The following is a 26,317-nucleotide window of genomic DNA, read 5'->3' as shown; positions in this document are numbered from 1 at the left end:
TCGGTGGTTCAATTTTTTTCATTGTCTAATTCTCCAAAAGCCCTAGAATGTCCGTCATCTAGGCCTACTGACTTTATGTAGATGTTGTTTCTAGGTATTCCCTTATCTGCTTTTAACATCAGACTGAATTTAGGCCTGTAGTGGCCCCAGTCCTATCAATAAGTCCTGGTAATGGTTTACACAGCCCAGTCCCTAAATATGGAAAAAAGAGAGTGTGCATTCAGAAGTCCTGGAACTGAAACTGACCATTGTCAGACAGTGCTGAATTTCAAACACGTACTTGGTTCCCCAGCCAAACTTCAGCCATGAGCTCAGATGCGGAGATGTCAATCTTTGGAGATGCTGCTCCCTATCTGCGGAAGCCTGAGAAGGAGAGGACTGAGGCCCAGAATCACCCATTTGATACTAAAGGAACCTGCTTTGTAATCGATGATAAAGAAATGTATGTGAAAGGAATCATCCAGAGAGGGAGAGTGACAAAGTCACAGTCAAAACATATGATGACAGAGTAAGTAGGAAATTAAACCATCCGCTTCAAGTCATTTTCATGCATCTCAGAAAGTTTCCTTGCTTAGCTTTCTTCACCTGTTCTCTTCTGGTTTTGCCAGACTGTGACTGCCAAGGATGACCAAGTCTTCCCCATGAATCCTCCCAAATATCATAAAGTCGAGGACATGGTGATGATGACCCACCTCCATGAGCCTACTGTCTTGTATAACCTCAAAGAGCATTACGCAGCCTGGATGATCTATGTAAATCGATTTTTAAAATTTCTTTTCTGCATAAAGATATTTAATTCTCATGGACACGGTGCTTCCATTCTTCTTTGTACAGACCTACTCAGGCCTCTTCTGTGTCACTGTCAACCCCTACAAGTGGCTGCCAGTGTACAACCCTGAGGTGGTGGCTGGCTACAGGGGCAAAAAGTGTCAAGAAGCCCCATCCCACATCTTCTCCATCTCTGACAGCGCCTATCAGTTCATGTTAACTAGTGAGTCATTTACCTGGAGGGGAAAACCCTAGTATTTTGCAGCGATGTGCAGGGCTGGCTGCCCAATTAACGGAGCTCAGCATTTAAGCATAAATATTTAAATATTCATTGGACCAAAGCGAGATACCATAGCCTGGTGATGAAGGTACTCAGCTCTAAATCAGGCAGCAAGATGATTTGACTCCTTATTTCCTACCTTCCTGGGGAGTGACTTAATCACCAGGCTATAGAGCCGTTCTCTTTCCTTCTGGCCCAATAAACATTTAAGAAGATACTCAAAGTTGAACAGCTGCAACAGGCAATATTAAGAGGCCCCAACCCCAATTCAGCCTGCTGGTTAGGCTGCTCACTAGAGAGGCAGAAGCTGTGCACTTAAGTCTCTGTTCCAGAATGGGGATTCAGACCTGGGGCTCCCACATTCTAGGCAACTGCACTAACCACTGGGCTAAAGGTTATAAAGTGGGATAGATTTGTGGTTTGAAAACCTTTTTCTAAGCTGAAACTATCGGGTCAAGTTTGTGACTAGTTTTGGGTCCACCAAAACAGCTTTATTTAGCAAATTATTTGTCCAAATTTTTCCACCAGCTCTAGTTTCTAGGCCCAGATTTTCCAGTAGCTCACTGGAAAAGTTGGACAACTTCCCTTCTCTCACCTTTGTCTCTCCATCTATAAAATGAGGAGACAAATAATGGCTTCCCTCATGAGGGGTTAGAATAGGGGTGGGCAAACTACTGCCTGGGGGCCACATCCGGCCCTTCAGACCTTTTCATCTGGCCCTTGAGCTCCTGCTGGGGAGTGGGGTCAGGGGCTTACCCCGCTCCGCACGTACCATGGCTCCTGGAATCAGCGGCATGTCCCCCCTCTGGCTCCTACGCGTAAGGGCAGCCAGGGGACTCCACATGCTGCCCCCAGTGCAGGCTCTGAAGCTCCTATTGGCCAGGAACCATGTCCAATGGGAACTGCAGGGGTGGCATCTGCGGACAGGGCAGTGGGCAGAGCCGCCTGGCCGTGCCTCCATGTAGGAGCTGAAGAGGGGGACATGCCACTGCTTCCTGGAGCTGCTTGAGATAAGTGCTGCCCAGAGCCTGCACCCCTGCCCTCCTCCCATGCCCCATCCCCCTGCTCCACCCCTGATCCCCATCCTGCCCTCTGAACCCCTTGGTCCCAGCCTGGAACACCCTCCTGCACCCCAAGCTCCTCATCCCCACCGCAGAGCCTGCACCCCCAGCCGGATCCCTCCTGCACCCCAACCCCTACTTTTGTGCCTGCCATGCAATTTCCTTATGCAGATGTGGCCCTCAGGCCAAAAAGTTTGCCCACCCCTGGGTTAGAATCTTATCTGTGTTTGGCTGCTGCCTGGGGACTCCTAGAGGCAATGGGCTTGAGACCACGACAAGTATCAATACGTTAGCCATTCCCTCTGCCAGAAAGTTTAGTTTTTCTGTGAGTTGTCAAGATCTCAGGCTAGGAAGGATATTTTCTGCCTAGAGCAAGAAAGCCTGACTTCCTAAGAAAGAACTGAAGTCTGCATCATATTCTGATGGTTCAGGCTTTGGCTCTGCTCTGCATATCTACGTGAGACATAATCATGGCCTAAGGGGTTAATGTTCAGTGCAGCAGAGAAGGGGGCTGTGGAGATTATGGAAGAGGGAGACACACATCAGGGTTCTAATTATACCCTGGGTGATCACTACTTCCCACCACCCAACACAGATGTAATGAGGTTAAGTGGTGTCCGCATAAAGAAATTAAAACTACTGATTATTCCTGAAGAAAGGTTTTTAATGACTTACGGCTATAAATGCAACACAGACAGAATAGGAAAAGAAAAGTTAAAGAACAGCATTGAATAAGGATTAATATAAATGGCAAATTATACTGAAGACAAGCACAAGTGCAAGTAATGTTATGGATCAGGTACTTATTACTATTTTTAATACTGCAGCATTGATATAACCTGAGATCAAATTATTCCAACACCACCATTTTTAATAGTGTAGTGTCAGTACAACTTGAGATCAAATCAGCAGGAGCAACCCAGACTTCTTTACTCCTCTACTTTATTCTGCATGCAACCAGACTTTTTTACTTTAAAATCTTACCCTGCCGAGAATATGTTACCCTTTAATTGACTGCTCTTTGCACTGGCCAGGTACAGGTAGTCGGCGTAGTTCAAGTTTCCTCAGTTCAGGGGGTCTATGTGAGCCTGATTTCTTTTAGATCAACACACACACAAACCCACCTGAGACTCTACGCATTTTATCTCATCTGCCCGCTGTGTTTTGAAGCAGGTCAACCAATCAGGTAGGGCCAAATGTTTACTGTGGTAGTTGTAGTTATTTTGAAATTGTGATCTATGCACAGGTGCACAGCTCATATTCTCCGAATACAGCCAATTGTCCTAATTGTGGTTAATGTGTCAGACACAAAATATTTAATACAGCCTAAAGAAGTGCTTGGCTGCTTTACACCTTGAACAAAGGTCCGTATCTAATTTTGCCAAGCCTGCTTTTTGGAGCTGACCACAAGTCTACAATATTTCCTAGTTTGAACTTGCTACACTTGCTCTGGTTGCTATGCTTGTTCGTTGAGGCTTCTGGAAGTTTTAGGCCTAACATTGAATAAGCTTGACAATACTTTTGCTTGACAGGACTTTGTCACGGTAATCTCAGGGGCCATCAAGGAACTGATTACAGCTCCCCAATTCTCTGACCTGCCCTAGTTAGAACAGCTTGGGTACTACTCTAACGGCACCAGTTGGCATCCAACCCTAAGGTCCTGCCCTGCAACTGAGCACAGAGATGTGCCATATTCCAGATGGGAGCTAGGGACAGAGCAGGGCAGGGAATTTGACTCTAAGTCAATAAATATTTAAAATATTGATAGAAAACCCAGAGTCTTGTCAACAACTAACTCCAGCCCAGTCAGCTCTGCAACTGGTCCCTTTTGCCCATCCGAGCTCCAGCCAAGTGTGGTGTTTCCTCAGCTTTGACCACAGCTTTGGAAATGGAACATCAAAATCACCCCCAGGCAGAGTGTCCTGGTTTTGGTGGCGTCTCCGGGGCGTGGAGGCAGAACAGAGTTTGGCTTTAGGGTGCAATGTGCACTATGGCCCATTTGATAGCTCTTTGTACCATTTTATTTTCAGACCCTGATAACCAGTCAATCTTGATCACGTGAGTATATTCCAGTACCTGTGAGTGAGATGACAGGATGTGAAGAATAGATTTAATTTTTTTTACAAGTGAATGCTTCTCCCCCACCCTCACCCCCCTGCCAACAGTGGAGAATCTGGTGCTGGGAAGACTGTGAACACCAAGCGTATCATCCAGTACTTTGCAACAATTGCAGTTGCTGGGGAGAAGAAGAAAGATCAGCAGCCTAGCAAAATGCAGGTAGATATGTAGCATCCACTTCCAGAGCTTTGTCTCAGTACGTGCCTGTCCAGGGAAAACAGAAGCGTTGGGACTTGGGGGATCTCTAGTGGCTGCATTTAGCTCTGAATGTGCTGAGGTTATGGTCACTCTTCTTTCACCTGGCAATGAGTTCCAGCCATGGTCTGGTGCCTGTGAAGGCTCCGTTTCCCAAGGGCATCAGGCGTCCTCTGTTGGTAGATGATATCTATAGCCCAGCAAAATATAGCTGCTCTGGGAGCTTGTGGTTGTGAAGGGAATGTAGCTGCTCTGGGAGCCTGTGGTTGGGAAGGGAGGGTTGTGGGGTAGCTTGCAGTGGTGCCAATTCATATATTTTGGGGGGGGGGGAGAGGGAGGCAAATTCCAGTCCCTGCCCCCTGCTCCTGGCAGGGTCCCTGTTTCAGTCCCCACTCATCCACCTCCTTGCAGGGACCCCAAGTCTCCCTTGGCTGGGGAGTCTCCCCTCTTACCCACATAGTGCATGAACCAGGGCTGCCAGGAGTCGAGGTCTCAGCAGACTCTCCATGCTCTGCCCTACAGGAACAGACTCCACACGTGCCAGGCCACAACACCATTTGGCTCAGTCCCACTCTGCTGCGACGAAGGGGTGGCTGGTCAAATTTCCACACAGGGATGCTCTGGACTGTACCAATAGCAGCTGTACTGCTTTAGTATGGGACCCTTGTATAAAAGTGGTCGGGCCATGGCCCCCCCAGCTCTGTGGCCTACAGAACTCTGAGCAGGGTGGGGGCATTTACCCCCCAACTGCCCCTGATTGGCACCTCTGGTAGCTGGGACCATTCCATGCAGGGATTCAGAGTCAGGACAGCAACCACAAACTGGATTCTGTTCAGTGAGGAGCCAGTGAGAGAGCAGAGTATTAGGCTGGCATGTTCCCAGTAACTTTTGCTGCTCTTTCCAAACTAGCTGGAGCTTTCTCGTGGGCACAAGACTTCATTAGGAAATACAGAGAACTGCATTAACCAGGCCCAGATGGCACCAGGGCATGGATTGCCATGGTCAGAGAGAAAGGGGCGCAGACCAAAGGGGTTTTGGCTCCAGGAGTATTTGAGTGTCAGACAGGGCAGAGTCCAAGCAGACTCTTAGCAATCTGAGGCTGATGCCTCGGGTTGTCAGGCTGTTATTGGGGTAGCGAGTTCTTCACAAGCACTTCCCACTAGCATCATTGCAGGCCTGCCTGAGCTCAGCTTTCACCAGCTGCTCTCCAGGTAGGTGCTGATCTAAACTCTCCAAGTCAAAGCCCTCTTTCAACCTTGCCCTTTGGCCACAGCTGGGTCAAAACTTGCCTTCCTAGTCCCTTATCAACTTGCAGGTACATGCCTGCTGGGACTCTCTTGAATAGCCTCTGGGCCACAAGGATTTTCATATATATTCCTTTGATGTGAAGGCCTCAGTGACCAGCATCCCCACTGGTTAAACAACCCTGCCTCCCTCTCCACTTTAGGATCACTACATTAGTGCTTTATTCCTATGCTGTCCCAAAGGTTTTGAAATGTCTTCCACTTCTAATATTTAAATTCACTGTTTAGTTTCTGAGGGTTTTTTAGCTGAAAGTCCCTGTGGGGTACAGTACACCTATGAGACTGCTGTGCGCGTGTGGGGTACAGCACGCCTACAGGACTGCTCTGCGTGTGTGTGGGGTACAGCACGCCTATGGGACTGCTCTGCGTGTGTGTGGGGTACAGCACGCCTACAGGACTGCTGTGCGCGTGTGGGGTACAGCACGCCTACGGGACTGCTGTGCGCGTGTGGGGTACAGTACACCTATGAGACTGCTGTGCGCGTGTGGGGTACAGCACGCCTACAGGACTGCTGTGCGCGTGTGGGGTACAGCACACCTACGGGACTGCTGTGCGCATGTGGGGTACAGCACACCTACGGGACTGCTGTGCGTGTGTGTGGGGTACAGCACACCTATGGGACTGCTCTGCGTGTGTGTGGGGTACAGCACGCCTACGGGACTGTTGTGCGCGTGTGGGGTACAGCACGCCTACGGGACTGCTGTGCATGTGTGGGGTACAGCATACCTACTAGACAGCTGTGCGTGGGGTACAGCACGCCTACGGGACTGCTGTGCGCGTGTGGGGTACAGCACGCCTACGGGACAGCTGTGCGCGTGTGGGGTACAGCACGCCTACGGGACTGCTGTGCGTGTGTGTGGGGTACAGCACGCCTACGGGACTGTTGTGTGCATGTGGGGTACAGCACTCCTCCGGGACAGCTGTGCGAGTGTGGGGTACAGCACGCCTACGGGACTGCTGTGCGCGTGTGGGGTACAGCACGCCTACGGGACTGCTGTGCGCATGTGGGGTACAGCACGCCTACGGGACAGCTGTGCGCGTGTGGGGTACAGCACGCCTACGGGACAGCTGTGCGCGTGTGGGGTACAGCATACCTACAAGACTGCTGTGCGCGTGTGGGGTACAGCACGCCTACGGGACTGCTGTGCGCGTGTGGGGTACAGCACGCCTACGGGACAGCTGTGCGCGTGTGGGGTACAGCACGCCTACGGGACTGCTGTGCGCGTGTGGGGTACAGCACGCCTACGGGACTGCTGTGCGCATGTGGGGTACAGCACGCCTACGGGACAGCTGTGCGCGTGTGGGGTACAGCACGCCTACGGGACTGCTGTGCGCGTGTGGGGTACAGCACGCCTACGGGACTGCTGTGCGCATGTGGGGTACAGCACGCCTACGGGACAGCTGTGCGCGTGTGGGGTACAGCACGCCTACGGGACAGCTGTGCGCGTGTGGGGTACAGCACGCCTACGGGACAGCTGTGCGCGTGTGGGGTACAGCACGCCTACGGGACTGCTGTGCGCATGTGGGGTACAGCACGCCTACGGGACTGCTGTGGGCAGTAGCACCTGGGAATGTGAAAGGGAGTCAGATGCTCACCTTCCACTGGACATCAGCGAATGGGTAGCTTGATTCCCTGAGGCAGATTTGAAAATCCCAGCATAACGCTGAATTTCCCATTCATTAATGGTGGTGGGCATGTGATGGCAAATGTCCATAGTGGGCCCTGGTTCGGCTAAGACGCCTAAGGAAGTGGCTGGTTCTCAGCAGGTCTCCACTGAAGTCGGTGGGACTACTTGCAGGCTTACTGTTAGGCATGTACTTAAAGGCCTCGCTGAGCCAGAGCCAAGAGGGATGTCGTGGAATCTGCAAGTGCTTGGTTTGTAATGTTTCCTTTCCAAAGTTCCACCTGAAGCGACTGCACGATTTAACTGGAAATCTTTGTACTGCACCTAGGGAACCCTGGAGGATGAAATCATCCAGGCCAACCCACTCCTGGAGGCCTTTGGCAATGCCAAGACAGTGAGGAACGACAACTCCTCACGCTCTGTGAGTTCATTTCGATTGTTGGAGTGTAGGCAGAGAACATATCCCACATGAAATACACTGATCGCTGTAGCTGCTCAGTGCACAGCATGAACAATTTGGGTTTGTACAATTCAATAGGGCAAATTCATCCGGATCCACTTTGGGACCACAGGGAAGCTGGCTTCAGCAGATATTGAAACTTGTGAGTGGCAGCAAGCTCTTAGGGGCGGTATTTGAACAGTGTTTGAACAGTATTGGTAATGAATTCGCCTGGGACAATAACTGTCTGATTCTTTGCCCCATTAGATCTCCTGGAGAAATCCCAGGTAACATTTCAGATGGCTAGTGAAAGGAGCTATCATATTTGTTACCAGATAATGTCCAATAAGAAGCCCGAGCTCATTGGTAAGTGCTGGCCATGCTGTGTTTAGTTCGATGGCATTCAAACCATATAGCCATTCTCATAGACTCATAGACTTTAAGTCAGAAGGGACCATTATGAACATCTAGTCAGATTTCCTGCACAATTCTCCTGGGCCTGTGACTCTGAAGCTAATGACATGTTGTTTGTTTGCAGCTCTGCTTCTCATTTCCACCAACCCCTACGACGTCCCCTTTGTGAGCCAAGGCGAACTCACTGTCACCAGCATAGATGACAGTGAGGAGATGATGGCTACAGATGTAAGTATCATAGCGGAGCAGGGAGCATCTCTTCTCTCTGGGGTTGTACAGCACCTGGCACATTGGCGTCCTGTCCGTGGCGGAGGCTCCTAGGTGCATGGTAATACAAATAATGAATAATATGTATAGCAGGGGAATTAGGCATATTTGGACCGTCTGGCCAAAATGCTGGCCATTGACCCCACCTTTCTGCCCCCCTCAATCCTGCTCCTTGTACTACAAACCACTCATGCTCTTCACAGGTGCTGAGTGCACATGCCACCCCTGCCATATAACTGGGGCAGAAGGCACTCAGCACCTCCCAGACCTAGGCCCTTTGGGGCATGATCCTATATATGCTTACACACAAGAGGAGTTCCACTGACTTCTTCATAGACATTAAGGTCAGAAGGCCCCCTTGTGCTCACTAGTCTGCCCTCTCCAGACGTAACCATGGTGCCTGCCTCCAGCCCAATAACAGGGAAGGGCACTAACACAAATACCGCCCCTCTCTCCTCCTGGTGCCCCATATGGATACTGGGTCTGAGCACCTCTTTGGCAGTGTGTGTGTGTGGGGGGGGGGGGGAAGATGGCCTTTGCCCCTCCCAACATTATCAGACCTTTTCATAATATTGAAAAGGTCACCCCAGAGCTCCCCCTTTGCTACTGAGGTGAAAATCAGCTCATGCACAAACAGGAAGCAACACGGTCTAGGAAACCCTTTGGTAATGCGGTGGGGGTGTCAGCGCTATCCCTCACAGAAATCCAATCAGCACCACAAAGTCACACAAGGGATGGATTTGTCTCAATAGCACTGTAATCTTTGGTTCTGCCCCTTTGCAATCCAATCTCGTACTGTGTGTGGCTTTGTTACTGCATTTGTGCTGTGGAAAGATGGTTTCAAAGGGATTTTTCCTAATAACTCCTAAACCCTTCTCCTGATCCATGTGCTGGACTACCAGAGTTTTGTCCCCTTTATGCTACACTGATGTGCCATAGATCTGCTGCCCAACCAGCTCAGATGACAAAATCCTTCTCAGCAGGGACACATTGTTATTCATTAGTTGTTTGGCCTCCTGTTTTAACCAAAAACTTATCTTTCAAAAGTTTACAACTGAGCATTGACTTAACGCAGCTTCAAAACTTTACAATGCAGAAGAAAAATGCTACTCCTCCCCCCCCCCCGCTTTTTTAGTAGTTTATGTTTAACAAAGTGCTGTTCTGTATTTGCATTTTGTGTGTGTGTCTCTGCTGTTGCCTCATTGTGTACTTCCCATTCCAAATGAGGTGTGTGGTTGACTGGTCACTTGTAACTGGTGTTCCTAACTCTGAAGTTCTGCTGCATTACCCAGGAAAAACTGGCTGTGAAGAACTGCAGACATGGTCTTTTTCGCCCTCCAGTGGCTCCTAATGATCATTGCAGTCAGAAAATTATATCCTACACTACCAGAGTAGTTCGATTCTACTTAAATCGAATTTGTGGAACCGATATTACAAAGTCGAACGTGTGTATTCACACTAAGAACAGTAATTCAACTTTGTGAGTCCACACTAATGGGGCAAGCGTCGACATTGGAAGCGGTGCACTGTGGGCAGCTATCCCACAGTTCCCACAGTCCCCGCTGCCCTTTGGAATTCTGGGTCGAGCCCCCAATGCCTGCTGGGGGAAAAAATGTGTCAAGGGTGGTTTTGGATAACTGTCATCATTCAACCGTCACTCCCGCCCTCCCTCCCTGAAAGTGCCGGCGGGCAATCAGTTTGCGCACTTTTCTGGTGAGTGACAGCGCGAACGCCACAGCACTGCGAGCATGGAGCCCGCTGTGATCATCGCTACAGTTATGGCCGTTGTCAACTCCTCGCACCTTATCGTCCACCTTTTTCACAGTCAGATGCAGAGAAATCGGGCGAGGAGGCTACGGCAGCGCGGTGAGGACATGAAGTGTGAGAGTGGCACAGACCTCTCACAAAGCACGGGACCCCGCGCCGTGGACATCATGGTGGCAATGGGTCATGTTCATGCTGTGGAACGGCAATTCTGGGCCCGGGAAACAAGCACGGACGGTGGGACCGCATAGTGCTGCAGGTCTGGGATGAATCACAGTGGCTGCGAAACTTTAGGATGCGTAAGGGAACTTTCCTTGAACTGTGTGAGTTGCTGTCCCCTGCCCTGAAGCACAAGGACACCCGGATGCGAGCAGCCCTGACTGTGCAGAAGCGAGTGGCCATAGCCCTCTGGAAACTTGCAACACCAGACAGCTACCGGTCAGTAGCGAACCACTTTGGCGTGGGCAAATCTACCGTGGGGGTTGCTGTGATGCAAGTAGCCAACGCAATCGTTGAGCTACTGCTCTCAAAGGTAGTGACCCTGGGAAACGTTCAGGTCATCATAGATGGCTTCGCCGCAATGGGATTCCCAAACTGCGGTGGGGCTATAGATGGAACTCACATCCCTATCCTGGGACCGGACCACCAGGCCAGCCAGTATATTAACCAAAAGGGCTACTTTTCAATGGTGCTGCAAGCACTGGTGGACCATAGGGGACGTTTTACCAACATCAACGTTGGATGGCCGGGCAAGGTTCATGACGCGCATGTTTTCAGGAACTCTGGTCTGTTTAGACGCCTGCAGGAAGGTATTTTCTTCCCGGACCACAAAATAACTGTTGGGGATGTGCAGATGCCTACAGTGATCCTCGGGGACCCAGCCTACCCGCTAATGCCCTGGCTCATGAAGCCCTATACAGCGCCATGGACAGTGACAAAGAACTCTTCAACTACCGGCTGAGCAAGTGCAGAATGGTGGTGGAGTGTGCTTTTGGACGTCTCAAGGGGAGATGGAGAAGCTTACTGACTTGCTCAGATCTCAGCGAAACCAATATCCCCATTGTTATTGCAGCTTACTGTGTGCTCCACAATCTCTGTGAGAGCAAGGGGGAGACCTTTATGGCGGGATGGGAGGTTGAGGCAAATTGCCTGGCTGCTGATTACGCCCAGCCAGACAGCCGTGCAATTAGAAGAGCCCAGCGGGAAGCGCTGTGCATCCGGGAGGCTTTGAAAGCTAGGTTCCTCAGGGAGCAGGGTAACCTGTGACTATTAAGTTTGTTTACAGAGAAGCTGAACCTGCCCCCGTTTCTTTACCCAGCTAATGTTGACTATCCTCTGCAGTTACATACCCCATTCCCCCCGTTCCTCCCCTTCCAACGCACGCTTAAAAATAAAATACATGGAACTTTGTTAATTAACACTGTTTTCTTTAGTACTGATTTCGCGGTAAAGGGTTGAAACTGGGACGCAGACTGTGGTGGGTAGGGTGGGTAGTGATGTAAAGACCGCTTCTAAACTCGAGGAATGACAGGCTCCTGCTCCTAGAGCGGTCTGCAGTGGCGGACTGGTTGTTTCAACGGAGTCTGCCACCCCTCCTTTTCGGGACTCTGTGTGTGGGGCTATGTGACTTTGTAGCGGGGGAGGACGGTTACAGATCCCCTGCTGCGTGGCTCTGTGATCCAGGATAAGGACCGTTGCATAAGATCTCTAACCGCCCTCCCCCGCCACAAAGTCACATAGCCCCCCCGCACAGAACATGAAAACCACCTCCCAGACTGACCAGGGTGCCTAGTGACTGCGCTGTGTGTGTGACCTGCTGCTGAACCTGCCTCCATGTCTGTACCCTGGTAAAGGTGACTGTCCTGTCCAATTACCAACCCCCTTCCCCCGCTTCAAACAGTCTCCTCTAAAAGAACATGACGGAAACAGTAATTAACAGAAAAGTATTTTTTATTATCAACTAGACAGTTAGGGGATGAAACTGGGATGGGGGCTTGGGTGAGACGGGAAGGAAAGGACTTATCAAAATTTTGGGAATGAGAGCCTTCCTGTAATTGAGCACTCTGCAGGGGTGGAGTGACAGTTTGCACGGCCCCTTCCGCCCCTCCTTTTTGGTACTTTGGGTGAGGGGGGTATGGGACTTTGTGGCGGGGGAGGGCGGTTAGAGATAGACTGCAGTGGGGCTCTGTCCTCCTGCCTCCGGTCCTGCAGAACATCCACAAGGCGCTGGAGCGTGTCCGTTTTCTCCCTCATTAGTCCAAGCAGCGTTTGAGTCACCTGCTGGTCTTCCTGCCACCACCTGTCCTCCCGTTCGCTGTGTGAGCGCTGGTACTGCGACATGTTCTCCCTTCACTGGGTCTGCTGGGCTGCCTCGGCTCGGGAGCAGCCCATAAGTTCCGAGAACATCTCATCCCGTGTCCTTTTCTTTCGCTGCCTAATCTGTGCCAGCCTCTGTGAGGGGGATGCTGGGGTAGGTCAGTCGCAGCTGTGTGATGGGAAAAAGGGAGTGAATTCCTTACAAAGATACATTTTTGCGAACAATGAACATAGTCTAGTCTGTCTCTGTGAACAAGACCATGCACAGCACCTATCTCATGCGCACTCAGGACAAGTTCGAATTTTCGGCCTTCGCATTCAGTGCCTGGGGTCTTGCAGTGGAGATCAGACAAGCGGGGCAGGACAGCAGAATTCGTGGAGCAGGCAGACATGGTAAGCCGTAGACTTTTGGCTGCTTAAAACTTAATTTATAGCAGTGCCCTCCTTTCACGGCCAAAGTAATACTCCTAGCGTTGGCCAGTTCCTGCTGCCGGCAATCCGGAAAGCATGAACTCTGCCCCTGTCCCACCCCCTCGCGGCTGTCCCCGGGAAAGATCCCTGTATGCTGCCCCTGTCCCACCTCCACCACGTGGCTGTAAACCGCCGGTTATAGTTATGTAAAGGAACAGGCAAGCAGTCCCAATACTAACATTCCCCTAATTCAAAGCAGGCCACCATGAGCGAGGTCACCCTGATGAGGATCAGTGACACAGATAAAGACCGCATGCTGCGTGGAAGCCGGCAAAAACCAGGGCCCTATGCCGCCATGCTCGTCGAGGCAATGATACCCGAGTACCTGATGATAGCCTGGCGCGGAAAAGTGTGCTACCACAGAGGACCCAATAAGGCCGCTCTCCCCAGGAACCTCATGCAGAGGCTTTTCAATTACCTCCAGGAGAGCTTCGTGGAGATCTCCCATGAGGATTTCTGTTCTATCCCCGTATATATTGACCTTCTTTTCACATAGTTAATATTCCTGTTCTGTTAAAAATAAATGTTTACATGTTTAAAGCACTTACCGACTGATCCTTCCCCTGATTCAAGGTCCGGGATAACGGCTGGGGAGGGTTGGTAGGGGATCTCCGTGAGGGTGATAAAGAGATCCTGGCTGTCGGGGAAATCAGTGTTGTAAGCGCTGTTGACTGCCTCGTCCTCCTCATCTCCTTCCTCATCTTCCCCATCCGCGAACATCTCCGAGGAACCGGCCGTCGACACTATCCCATCCTCAGAGTCCATGGTCACTGGTGGAGTAGTGGTGGCGGCCGCACCTAGAATGGCATGCAGTGCCTCGTAGAAGCGGCATGTCTGGGGCTGGGCTCCGGAGTGTCCGTTTGCCGCTTTGGTCTTCTCGTAGCCTTGTCTCAGCTCCTTGATTTTCACGCGGCACTGCGTTGCATCCTGGCTGTATCCTCTCTCTCTCATGGCTTTGGAGATCTTCTCGTAGATCTTCGCATTCCGTTTTTTGGAGCGCAGCTCCGAAAGCACAGACTCATCGCCCCACACAGTGATCAGATCCAAGACTTCCCGGTCAGTCCATGCTGGGGCCCTCTTTCTATTCTGAGATTGCATGGACACCTCTGCTGGAGAGCTCTGCATCGTTGCCAGTGCTGCTGAGCTTGCCACGATGTCCAAACAGGAAATGAGATTCAAACTGGCCAGACAGGAAAAGGAATTCAAAATTTCCCGGGGCTTTTCCTGTGTGGCTGGTCAGAGCATCCGAGCTCAGACTGCCGTCCAGAGCGTCAACAGAGTGGTGCACTGTGGGATAGCTCCCGGAGCTATTAGCGTCAAATTCCATCCACACCTACCCTAATTCGACATGGCCATGTCGAATTTAGCACTATTCCCCTCGTCGGGGAGGAGTACAGAAATCGAACTAAAGAGACCTGTATGTCGAACTAAATAGCTTCGTTGTGTGGACGGGTGCAGGGTTAATTCGATTTAACACTGCTAAATTTGACATAACCTCCTAGTGTAGACCAGGCCCCAGTTACTGCTGATTGACAGTAGTCCCTGCTGTTTCTTGCCAGGGCAGAAATGTAAGGAGCTTAGGCTGCTTTCACCTGACTACAAGGATAATTGAAATAAAAAAAAAAGATATTTTTAGAATTGCCGCACTTCCTCCCTCACAGTGTCTGAAAAGCACCAGGACAGGCATCGGCCAAGCAAGATGTAGAAGGTAGTTGTGTGCAGGGTACCCAACCTAGGGCAAGGCCCATTTTCCTGTCAAAGCCCTGCCCCAAGGGGTTTACAGTTAAACTGTCTATTTGAATCCTTGTGCTGTTTGACTGCCCTGGTTCCTCTACACAGAGTGCCATTGAAATCCCGAGTTTCAACCCTGAGGAGAAGGTGGGAATCTACAAGCTGACAGGGGGAGTCATGCACTATGGGAACTTAAAGTTCAAGCAGAAGCAACGAGAGGAGCAGGCAGAGCCGGATGGCACAGAAGGTAAAGCTGTCAGAATGTGCGGCACCTGGGTTGACATGCTCTGGGGGGAATGTTAACAGCAATATTACCCACCTGGTACAGCTATCAGCAAGGGCCATGGGGAATGCCTTTCCTCTCAAGATGTGGCTGATGCATGGGAGAGAAGCATATTGCTGCTGTCCCTGCTTCCTGTTCTATGTACAGAGGGTGAAAGTCAGATCCTGGCGTTGTCAATAAGTCAGGTCCCAGGACTGTCAATGGGGTCAGGATGTGTTATGGACGCCTAGTACATGGTAGATTGCAGGCCTGCTACTAGCAGGTTAGGCTCTTGTCCAAGATATGGACTGGCTACATGGCTTCCTTCCCAGAGAACTATACCAGAGATATGGTCACTATAAGACATTTTAATGCACTGCCTTGAATGGCTGTTGTGAGATATTAGAATGACAAGGTGGGTGAGGTAATATCATTTTAATGGACCAACTTCTGTTGGTGAAAGAAACAAGCTTACGCGATCCTGAAGCAGAGCTCTGTGGTAGCTTGAAAGCTTGTCTCTTTCACCAACAGAAGTTGGTCCAATAAAAGATAGAACCTCACACACTCTGTTTCTCTAATGTCCTTGGCCAAACACGGCTACAACAACACAGCAAACAATGAAATTAAGTATGTTATACAGGCTCCACCCAGTGGCTGTACATTATAATACTGCTTAACATTCTGTTACAGCTCCCTCTAAATTTTTACTATTCCTACAATTTACAGTGTCACATTGTCTTTAAAGTTCAGCATGGATCAGTCTGTTAAGGGTCTCTGAATTGTACTTGTTTTCCAAACACATAACAACTTGGGCATCTGGCTGTCCACTAGCTGCAACAACTGTCTCTGGTTGATTTGGAATCTGTCTTCTTCTTCTTGCATGTGCCATCTGTAGAGTTTGCTTTGATTGTTCTTTCTGAGGAACAAACTGTAGATGTCGATGGTTTCTGTCAAACTCTCCACAGTTGATCTCTATCACATATGGTCTGGGCACTTCAATTCTTTTCTTTTACAAAAGCTGGAGTTGTCCATCCCCTTTCTCCATCCAGCATATCTACCTCTCCCCCCAGGTTAGTGTCATTCACGAACTTGCTGAGGGTGCAATCCATCCCATCATACAGATCATTAATGAAGATGTTGAACAAAACCGGCCCAGGACCAGCCCCTGGGGCACTCTGCTTGATACTGGTTGCCAACTAGACATCAAGCCATTGATCATTATCCATTGAGTCTGACGATCTAGCCAGCTTTCTATCCACCTTATAGTCCATTCATCCAATCCATACTTCTTTAACTTGCTGGCAAGAATATTGTGGGAGACTGTCTCAAAAGCTTTGCTAAAATCAAGGTATACCAAGTCCACCACTTTCCCCATATCCACAGAGCCAGTTATCTCCTCATAGAAGTCAATCAGGTTGGTCAGGCATGACTTGCCCTTGATGAATCCATGTTGACTGTTCCTGATCACCTTCCTCTCCTCCAAGTGCTTCAAAATGGATTCCTTGAAGACCTGCTCTATGATTTTTCCATGGATTGAGGTGAGGCTGTGTGTTTGTAGTTCCCTGGATTCTCCTTCTTCCCTTTTTTAAAGATGGGCACTATATTTGCCTTTATCCAGTCATCCAGGACCTCTCCCAATATGCCATCATATCAGCCAACTCCCTCAGCACCCTCAGATGCATTGCATCCGGCCCCATGGACTGGTGCATGTCCAGCTTTTATAAACAGTCCTTAACCTGTTCTTTCACCACTGAGGGCTGCTCACCTCCTCGCCATACTGTGCTACTCAGTCCAGCAGTCTGGGAGCTGACCTTGTCTGTGAAGACCGAGGCCAAAAAAGCATCGAGTCCTTCAGCTTTTTCCCCATCATCTGTCACTATGTTGCCTCCTCCAGTCAGTAAGAGTCCTACACTTTCCCAGACCACCTTCTTTCTGCTAACATACCTGTAGAAACCCTTCTTGTTACCCTGATTCTCGATACACAAGAGTGTGAGTCAAGGTAAAGTTTTGCTGTAAAGTGAGTTGGATGGAGTTGGGGTGTGTACTGCTGGTGATGGAAGTGAAGGCCATATGGAGCACTGGAGAGTATGTTATCACTAGGGTTATAGGCACTGTGAAGGTGGCAATGAATGCTGGAGATTTTTTATTTCATTTCTGATCTGCATGCATTAAGGCTCTGAGTGCCTTCAAGCAACCTGAATGGTCATTCAGTGTAGTTTATGCTTGTGTTAATAAAATAATAATAATATTAATAATAATAATTGATAATAAATATGTAAGCAGAGTCAGGATGAGATCTACCCTGACATCTGGTGGTACATTATGAGGAGTGGGCAAAGGAATTTTAGGAATGTGCATTTGCATTGGTAAACCCACTCCACTTAGCATAACACACAGCAGCATGGGATGGTTATTTTCACACTGTGGAATCCCCAATTTCTTTGTTATTGGGGCAGGAAGGAAAAAAAGTGCTGTTACCTTAATTATGTGAATGAGGAACTATGAGACTGCTTTATGACAGAAATGACTCAACCTACATTAAATAGTACTTGCTAGACAAGGGACATGGGTTCCAAAACCCAGTGAGGGAGAGAGGCTGGGGACTGGTGTGTGTACCTGATGGTATGGGCCCCTTTTGAGGGCCTGGAACACCAATTGCACATCCTCCTCTCTCCACTGTTAAAGATCAGAGCTAATTTTGAATCCTTTAGGAGTCCATCTGGAGGTTGCTGACCTGAATTCATGTTGGGCCAAGGTGGCACTGAGGCTCCTCTACTACAAGTTGAAACCACTAAGAGCTGAAATCACTAAAACAGCTAAGCTTACTGAGCTGAGATCACTGAGTGGGGGAGCCTGAAGATCGATCGCTAAGCAGCTGGCAGAGCGGAGCAGTCTGCAGCACGTTGGTGCAGCCTGTGGAACAATGAGCAGTATGGAGCGGTTCGCTGGGACGGCTGAGGCGGTTCACGGGTTGGCTGGGGGAGCGGCACAGCTGATGGAGTGGAGCCAGTCGTGGTGAAGGCTGCAGCAGAACTCCACGGAGAAGCGGGGTAGTCGACCCTGGCCCACGTAAGGTGTCCCTTAACACCCTGTGTGTGCCCCCCCCATTTCTACCCAGGCTGGGGGGGGGTAAAACTCGGCAGATAAACTTTTGAACTCTGGGGTGGCACTGACCAGAGACAGAGACTCTTGGGTTGTTGGACTTTGGGGTGATTGGACTTAAGACCCTAAGGGGGAAAGGACTGTGCCAAATGTACTTGGAGGTGGGTTTTTTGCTTATGGTTTGTGTATAGTCCTGTTTGTGGTGTCTCTCCAACGTGATGCCGCATTATTTCCCTCCTTTATTAAAAGGATTTTGCTACACTCGGACTTTGTGCTTGCGAGTGGGGAAGTATTGCCTCCTAGAGGCGCCCGGGGCGGGTGGTAGGTAATTGTCCCAGGTCACTGGGTGGGGGCTTGAGCCGGTTTTGCATTGTGTTATTGAAACGGAACCCCTGGATACTGAACCCGGCCCTTGTTGCTGCCAACTCAGAGGGGCAGAAGGGTTACAAATATAAGGCATGAACTGCTTTCCACTGAAGTCAGTGACAAAACTCCTATTGAAGTGTGCAGGAGTTGAGTTGGGCCCAAAGTGGGGAGTTGCTAACCGACTAGAGGACCTGAGAAATATTTTCTAGACTTTTTGCTAGTGGCTGACAAAGTCGGTTACCTGATGGGTCTGAATTCTGCTGACTTACTGAAAGCTTTGTGCTAGCCAAGGGTGAAAGTTGGGAATGAATATGTGACCAAAGGACAAAATGTCCAGCAGGTACTGCACCACTAGCTTTTGCTTTCCATTTTCTTCAGACAGTTATTTCAACTTTAGAGGCTAACTGAGCTCTAATTCTTGCTATGGTGGTGTGTCTGGTAGGTGCACAATTTGGTGGGGGCTCTAGCTAAGTCGGTCTATGAGAAGATGTTCCTATGGATGGTCACACGCATCAACCAGCAGCTGGATACCAAGCAGCCCAGGCAGCATTGCTGGTTTTGAGATATTTGATGTGAGTTATAGCAATGTTTGTCTATTAATGAAATGTCCTACTTTTCCAAATTAACCAGCATTGCTTTGTGTTTTGAATGTTCAGTTTAACAGCCTGGAGCAGCTGTGCATCAACTTCACCAATGAGAAACTGCAACAGTTTTTCAACCATCACATGTTCATGCTGGAGCAGGAGGAGTACAAGAAGGAAGGAATAGAATGGGAGTTTATTGACTTTGGGATGGACCTGACTGCCTGCATTGAGCTCATTGAGAAGGTAAAGTGAAGTGTCTCTGGATAAAGGAAAGACAAATTTTCTTCTAGTCATTTTGGGTCAGGCTGGACACTGTGTAGAGGGAGACTGGTTTAAAATCAAAGCTTATTAATATCACCCCATCCCTAAACAAGGGGATGATTTCAGGAGAAGTTGGCTTTGAGAATCCCACTAGGTATCTTTCTACACCTTTAGGTGCCTACATTCATTTGAAAAATTGTCCCTTCAGAGACTGCAGTGCATTGACTTTCAGTAAGACTGAAATGTATATGTATCTAATAGGTCACTTTTGAGAATGGTGCTCTTGAAAATTTACCTGCAGTCTGAATTTGCCTTTTTTTGTTTTGTTTTGTTGTTGTTTCTACTTGTTTTTTTATTCCATGCATTTTAAAGTTTAGAAATAAAACTTTGGGGAGAAAATAAGAGAATGACCAGGACTTATTTTCCTTTTAAAAAGGGGCTGTGAAGGAAAGGGGGAAAAATTGGTTCATTAGATTCCAAGGTCAGAAGGGACCATTATGATAATCTAATCTGAACATCTGTTCTCTGAGAACTTCCCCAAAATAATTCCTAGAGTAGATCTTTCAGGAAAACATCAAATCTTGACTTTAAAATGGTCAGTGATGGGGAATCCACTACAATCCTTGGTAAATTGTTCCAATGGTTGATTACTCTAACCATTAAAAATTTGCACCTAATTCTCAATCTGAATTTGTTTTGCTTCAGCTTCCAGTCATTGGATCGTGTTAGATCTTTCTTTGATTCTCTGCTAGACTGAAGAGCCGATTATTAAACATTTGTTCCCCATGTAGATATTTATAGACTGTAATCAAGCACAGTCTGAGGGAGGGTATTGGCTGCTGGGAAGTCTCTGGGAAGGGGAGAGAGGAGGGGTGGGGGAAGGAACTCACCTGTGAGTGTGACTCTTTCCCCTGGCATGAGGTGAGGCAGGCTCCGCGGCTCTGGCAGTATCCTTTGTTGTCCCCCATAATGTCCATTCTTCTCCCCCCTGCCCCATGGAGTACCCGCCCTTTCTCTCTCCCAGCGCTGGGTTGGGTGAGGTGCTGGGGGCAGCTGGCTGGCTGCCTGCTGAGGAATGAAAGTGAAAGTAACTCACTTCCTCGGTAGGCAGCCAGGATTGGAATGGTCGCACAGGGCTGGGCTGGGAATAGCCAGATAGCATGTGTGAAAAATCAGGACGCGGGTTGGGGTAGGGTGAGCAGATGTCCCACTTCTATAGGGACAGTCCTAATTTTTGGGTCTTTTTCTTATATAGGCTCCTATTCCCCCCCACCACCCATCCTGATTTTTCCCACTTGCTCTCTGGTCACCCTAGATGGGGGTAATTGGTGCCTGTATAAGACAAAGCTCCAAATATCGGGACTGGCCCTATAAAATCAGGACATCTGGATCTGGTCACCCTAGCTGTGGAGCGCCTCTCTCCCCTGGGCTGCCACTGATCCATCTCATCCAGAGGGAGCTGCACAGGGCAGGATGAGCTGCAGTGGTTCCATGGGTGCCCCGTCCCTGAGATCAGATGCTGGGCTAAGTTCACCATGGTCAGTTGGGCTGGCGGTGGTGCCCATTGGCGTGTGATCGGACCTGAGAGTTTGCTGCTGCTGTTGCCACTCTGCACCCCAAGAGGTGGATTTTGGGGTCCTGCAGTTTTCCACCTATCTCCTCCTCTACTGCAGCTAATGGACCAGCAGGCTGGGGGGTGAACTAAGCATGAAAGCAGTGCTGTGTTGCCATTTAGATTGTCATATAACAAATTTGTTTGCCAAAAATGCTTGCTAACAATCCTGAATTCAATTTCAAGTTTTTTTTAAATCAATATCTTAGCCAAAACCAGAAAATTAAGTTGTTGACAATTATTTGTGACAAGTTTGGTATGGGGAAGGGTGTGGGCCAGTTTTCATCAGAGAAACAAAAGATGTCAACTGACTTTCCTATAGCCCTGTTATTGCTAAATAGAGCCCTCCAACAACTGTAATATGCTCATCTCCTTACTAGTGTATGGAGCAGGAATTGGCAACCTACGGCACATGTGCCAAAGGTGGCACGTGAGTTGATTTTTATTGGCACACAGCGACACTCAGCCCGCCACTGCTCTGGGGTTACGGCTGCTACCCCATTGCCACCCGGAGTTCTGGCCACTGGCCCCACTCAGCACCCGCTGCTGGCCTGGGGACCCCCAAGGAATCCCAGGCTGGCAGCGGGATGAGCAGGCTGGCGGCTGAGACCCCGGCTGAGCCACTCAACCCACTGTTGGCTTGGGGTTCCATTCACTCAGCTGGCAGCGGGCTGAGTGGGACTAAATTTAACAAAATAGAAGACAAGAGCAACTAATGACAATGTGCAGGAACCTAGAGTAGTGGTGGTGGACGAACATCCACCAAAATGCTGCCAAAATTTGGCGGCATTTCTGCGACGACGTCTCTGGATGACGCTGCTTGTCGGCAGCAAGCGGTGTCATCCAGAGGCGTCGGTGCCGAAATGCTGCCGAATTTTGGCGGCATTTCGGCAGATGCTCGTCCTCTGGCCAGTATGCGGGTGCACTGAGAGGCACCGCCAGACGCCATGGCGCCCGCGGGCACCGTGTTGGGGACCCCTGATGTAGAGAGCCTTCTGAAGCAAGGTGATCATTTTGATTTAAATGTACTTGAACTGTACGAAGAATTGAGTTGTTGCCACATGCAACGTCGATGATGGATATTGTACAGTTTATTCATACCAGCAAACTTGTTGATATCTATCCTAATGTGTACATTGCCACTCATATTCTACTGACAATTCCTGTAAGAGTAGCATCAGGAGAACAGAGTTTCTCTAAACTAAAGCTCATTAAAAACTATCTCTGCTCTACAATGAGTCAGGAACACTTGACTGGTCTTGCTATTCTTGCAATTGAACAAGCCATCACTTTGTCTTTGTCATACGATGACATTATTACTGATTTTGCAGCCAAAAAAGCCAGAAAGATTGCTTTTAATTAAAAACAAATCCTTGTTTCAATATCTCTTCATATAAATTTCCAATAAAATGTTGACAAATTGAAAAAAAAATATTATTTGCATCATTCTGTCAACTCAGAATTTTTTCTATAGGGCTACTTCTTTAGTGCTAGTCCATCAGCATTACAGTGTGCTTAATTAAGTTAAATTGGCTTTAATAACATGCATGTGGCAAGTTTTCCAATACTGTAAGCTTATGTTTGTGTTGCTAGGAGCAAGACAGGCACAGGGGTTAGGGTGACCAGATGTCCCGATTTTATAAAGACAGTCCCCCACCCCCGTCCCGATTTTTCACACTTGCTGTCTGGTCACCCTAACGGGGCACCAGTTTAATAAGCCTGCCTAGGGCACCATAAATCCTAAGGACGGCCCTGATGGGATCATGTCATTAACGTCTGCATCATCCTGCAAATGCACAAGAGGACTGAATTGAGGGTGCCAGAGCAACACTTCTTTGGACATTTGCTAACCTGAGAATGCTTCACTTTGTAACCTTTCCATCCTGTTGAAAAATCTTGACTTTGTATTTCCTAATGATTTTATTACTGAAAGCAAATGTAAGTAACGTTAAATGAAGGGGTTTTGTTTGTTAATTTCCTTTGGGTTTTTTTTTTAATAGAAAGAAAATCTTTTATCTATGTGCTGTGTAACAGAGTGAGCACCCGTTCCAGCCTGGAAGTTGTTGGAAAAGCCCTGCAGAGGGCTGGGGCTGGGCAAGGTAAAACCCTGGCTGATTGGGGGACGTGGCTGCAGCTGGGTCCACGCCCCAAACTGAGCAACTTATAAGAAGGCCAGGGAAGCCAGAAGGCTACAGTCTGAGCATCTCCTCTTTGTATCAGCTGCTAAGTTAACCAATATAGTTCAAAAGGTAGTGGAACAAGCAGGGGAAGGTGTCTATATTGCAGAAATCACATATCAGTGCATAAAGGAGAAGCTGTAACACAGTTACTGGACACTGTTTTTCAAGAAACATGGCGCCTTCCTTCATTATCGGGCTCAAGTTCCATTTCCATATTGTTTTCTCCTGTAAATCATATGATGATATGCAGAAATTTCTGCATAATGACTTAATGAGCGAGAACTAGCTTATATCTGCACTCCAGTACTGATCAGAAAAACCAGCCCCCATATTTACATACAGCGAGGAATAATTTTCTGGTGTATTGTCCTCCTCAGGGCGTCCTTCACCTCCTTGTTCCTCAAGCTGTAGATCAGGGGGTTCAGCAGGGGGATCACAAGGACACAGCCACCATTTTCTCCCAGTCCACTGAGCTGCCAGAGGAGGGTCGTAAATATGTAAAGATCAGGGTCCCATATAAGAAGGAAACGACAGTCAGGTGGGAGGTGCAGGTGGAGAAGGCTTTGTGCCTTCCTGCTGTGGAGCGGATCCTCAGGATGGCAAAGATGATGTAAGTGAAGGAGATGAGGATGGTGAAAATGGCGCTTATTGTTTCTATGGCTGCAAAGATGAAATGTAGTCGCTTATTGATACGAAAGTCAGAGCAGGAGATTTCTTGGAGTGGGCGAATATTGCAGAAGAAATGATCGAGGACATTGGAGTGGCCGAAGGACAGACTGAATTCAGTACACGTATGCACAGTGGCATTGACACAGGCCCATAGGGAAGATCCAGCCACCAGCTGGAAGCAGACTCTCTTGGACAGGATGACATTATAAAGCAATGGGTTGCAGACAGCCACAAAGCGATCGTAGGCCTTCACAGCCAGGAGGCAAAGCTCATTGTTGGCACAGAAGGAGAAGAGGAAAACTGAACCACACACCCAGGGAAAGAAATGTCTTTACTCGTCACTAGGGAACTGAGCATCGTCTTGGGGGCAATCACAGAGGAGGAGACAACATCTAAGAGGGACAAGTTGCTGAGGAAAAAGTACATGGAGCTGTGGAGTTGGGAGTCAACGCTAATCAGCACAATCACCCAGCCTTCCCCACCAGCGTGCAGAAATAAATGGCAAAGAAGAACACAAAGAGGATGTTTTGCAGCTTTGGACTGTCAGTGATTCCCCGGAAAATGAAGCCAGTCACTCTGGTGCAGTTTCCGGGAGCCATTTCTCCTGTCACTGTGCTCTGTGCCAAAGGAGAGGCAGAGGAGGGGATAGAAGCAATGGGTACCACAACAATAAATCTGATGTACAGTGGAGACTCGTGTTCTCTCTTAAGAGATGCCGAAACAACGGAAATTCCATTTAGTCAGAGATTCCAAAGCCCATTTTGATTATCTAGACCAGTGGATTTTTTTCTCATTTGTGGATGAATCCAAAATTTTGAATGGAGGTGGAAATTGTAGACACAATCTGTGGAGCCCTAGGAATCCACGGCCCACAGTTTGAGAAGCCGTGTTCTATGGTAACAACCACCTTTGGAGGACCCCTTAGATACAGTCTGTGGATCCCACGGTGTTCGCAGAGGATAAATTCAACCCCCCCAATCTAGTCTAATTGCTGGTATAACACAGGTCATAATTTTTTTCCAATAGCTTTCATTGTAAAGTAGAGCATGTCTTTTAAAAATCATCCAATCTTGAATTAAAAATCACCCGTAAACTGAGTATCCACCACAACCCTTGGTAAATCATCCCAAGAGTTAATTACCCTCCCAGTTAAGAGAGGCTTTTTATGTCGAGCTGGTCAAAATTCCCACCTGTCCCCTTGGAAAGTGTTGAGCTTTTATGAATAAAACCCCAAATCCAAACTATTTTGGGGCTGGTCTATTTTGGCTGAAATCTGAAGTATTTTGGTTTTGAAATGGAGCAACTGGGAGATATAGTCGAACCAACAAGACTGGCCTATAAAGGAGAATGGAAGCCTGAGGAACTTCAGCTGGACAGATCAGCATGTGGACCGCTCAGTGCTGAAGGTGTTTGAGAACAGGTCAGAGAAACACCCATCGGCATATTTACTTGGTGTTATTTGGTCTTGCCCCAGCATGGGGAGCCTGACTTGACTCTATGAGGTCCCTTCCACCCTACATTGCTAGGACTCCCGAATAACAATATTTGTATTGATTATTATTATTTTATTTTATTTGTTGTAAAAATGCTGACATTTCCATGGAAAAGTTCAATGCAAAAGAGATTTGTTTGTTTTTGTGGGAGGAGGGGAATTTTCATAGAGCTCTGGTATCATGTTATCCCAGCCCCCACCTGCTCTGGGAGAACTGGAGGAGTCAGTCAGCAGAGGCTGCATAAGTGCCCCATTCACCAGAGCCACTGCCCATGGCATCGCGTTAAGGACATGGGGATCCCTTGGGGAAAGGTGTCCACTTCCTCTCACCCCCCAGCACTACTGCCCAAAGCCTCCCAGCCCCTCAGCCGGAGGGGGCGTGGGTGGCTGAGGGGACTCTGGGGAGCGGAGATGGATTCCCGCTGGGTTGGGAGGTAGAACAGTTCTCACGGGGGGACTGAGAAGAGTGGGGGCAGGAGTTCATTCCACAATGGTGGGAGAGGGGATGGAAGTCACTAGAGAAGAGACAAGATTTCGTCTCTGGGGTTGGGCGGGGGAATCCGTCCCTCAGACGTGGAGAGGAAATGTTGCTGGCTCCCGGTGCCGTTAATACCCTTTGTTCTCGTCAGTGTCGGAGTCTCTGATTGATCCTTGTTCCCTTGCAACAGGGGGACATTACATCCAAAATCATGGGACAGCTATTTAATATCAGGGTCTTGGGCCAGGTGCCCGACGCCCTGCAGGGGCTGTGTTCCGTGGGGCAGGATTGAAGACCCCAACTCGCATGACCAGCTTGGACCCCCTGCCGCAGGTACTGGTCTGTCTCACTGTGCCTGGGGGGAAGGGCTGGGGGGAGTGGCCATAGAGCCCCCCGCAGCACTAAGAGAAACCAAGGCCGAGCACCTCGCTCTGGACACCCTGCCCCACCCCGACCCCTGGGGCTGGGGCCAGGCCAGATACTGGTTGGGAAGAATCAGGCTGTGGGGCTGGCCCAGAAGTGAGAGCATCCGCAGAGCCAGGGGTTGTGCTCAATAGC

General features: G+C 49.0%; 1 pseudogene; it reads left to right on the top strand.

Moving 5' to 3' along the window:
* Positions 1 to 305: 305 nt before the first annotated feature.
* Positions 306 to 26,051, top strand: LOC120383128 (annotated as a pseudogene).
* The last annotated feature ends 266 nt before the right edge of the window (positions 26,052 to 26,317 follow it).

The sequence above is a fragment of the Mauremys reevesii genome, linkage group 15 (assembly GCF_016161935.1).
Source record: "Mauremys reevesii isolate NIE-2019 linkage group 15, ASM1616193v1, whole genome shotgun sequence".
Classification (NCBI taxonomy): domain Eukaryota; kingdom Metazoa; phylum Chordata; order Testudines; family Geoemydidae; genus Mauremys; species Mauremys reevesii.
Note: the sequence above shows the minus strand (reverse complement) of the source record. Positions and strands in the feature narration are given on the sequence as shown.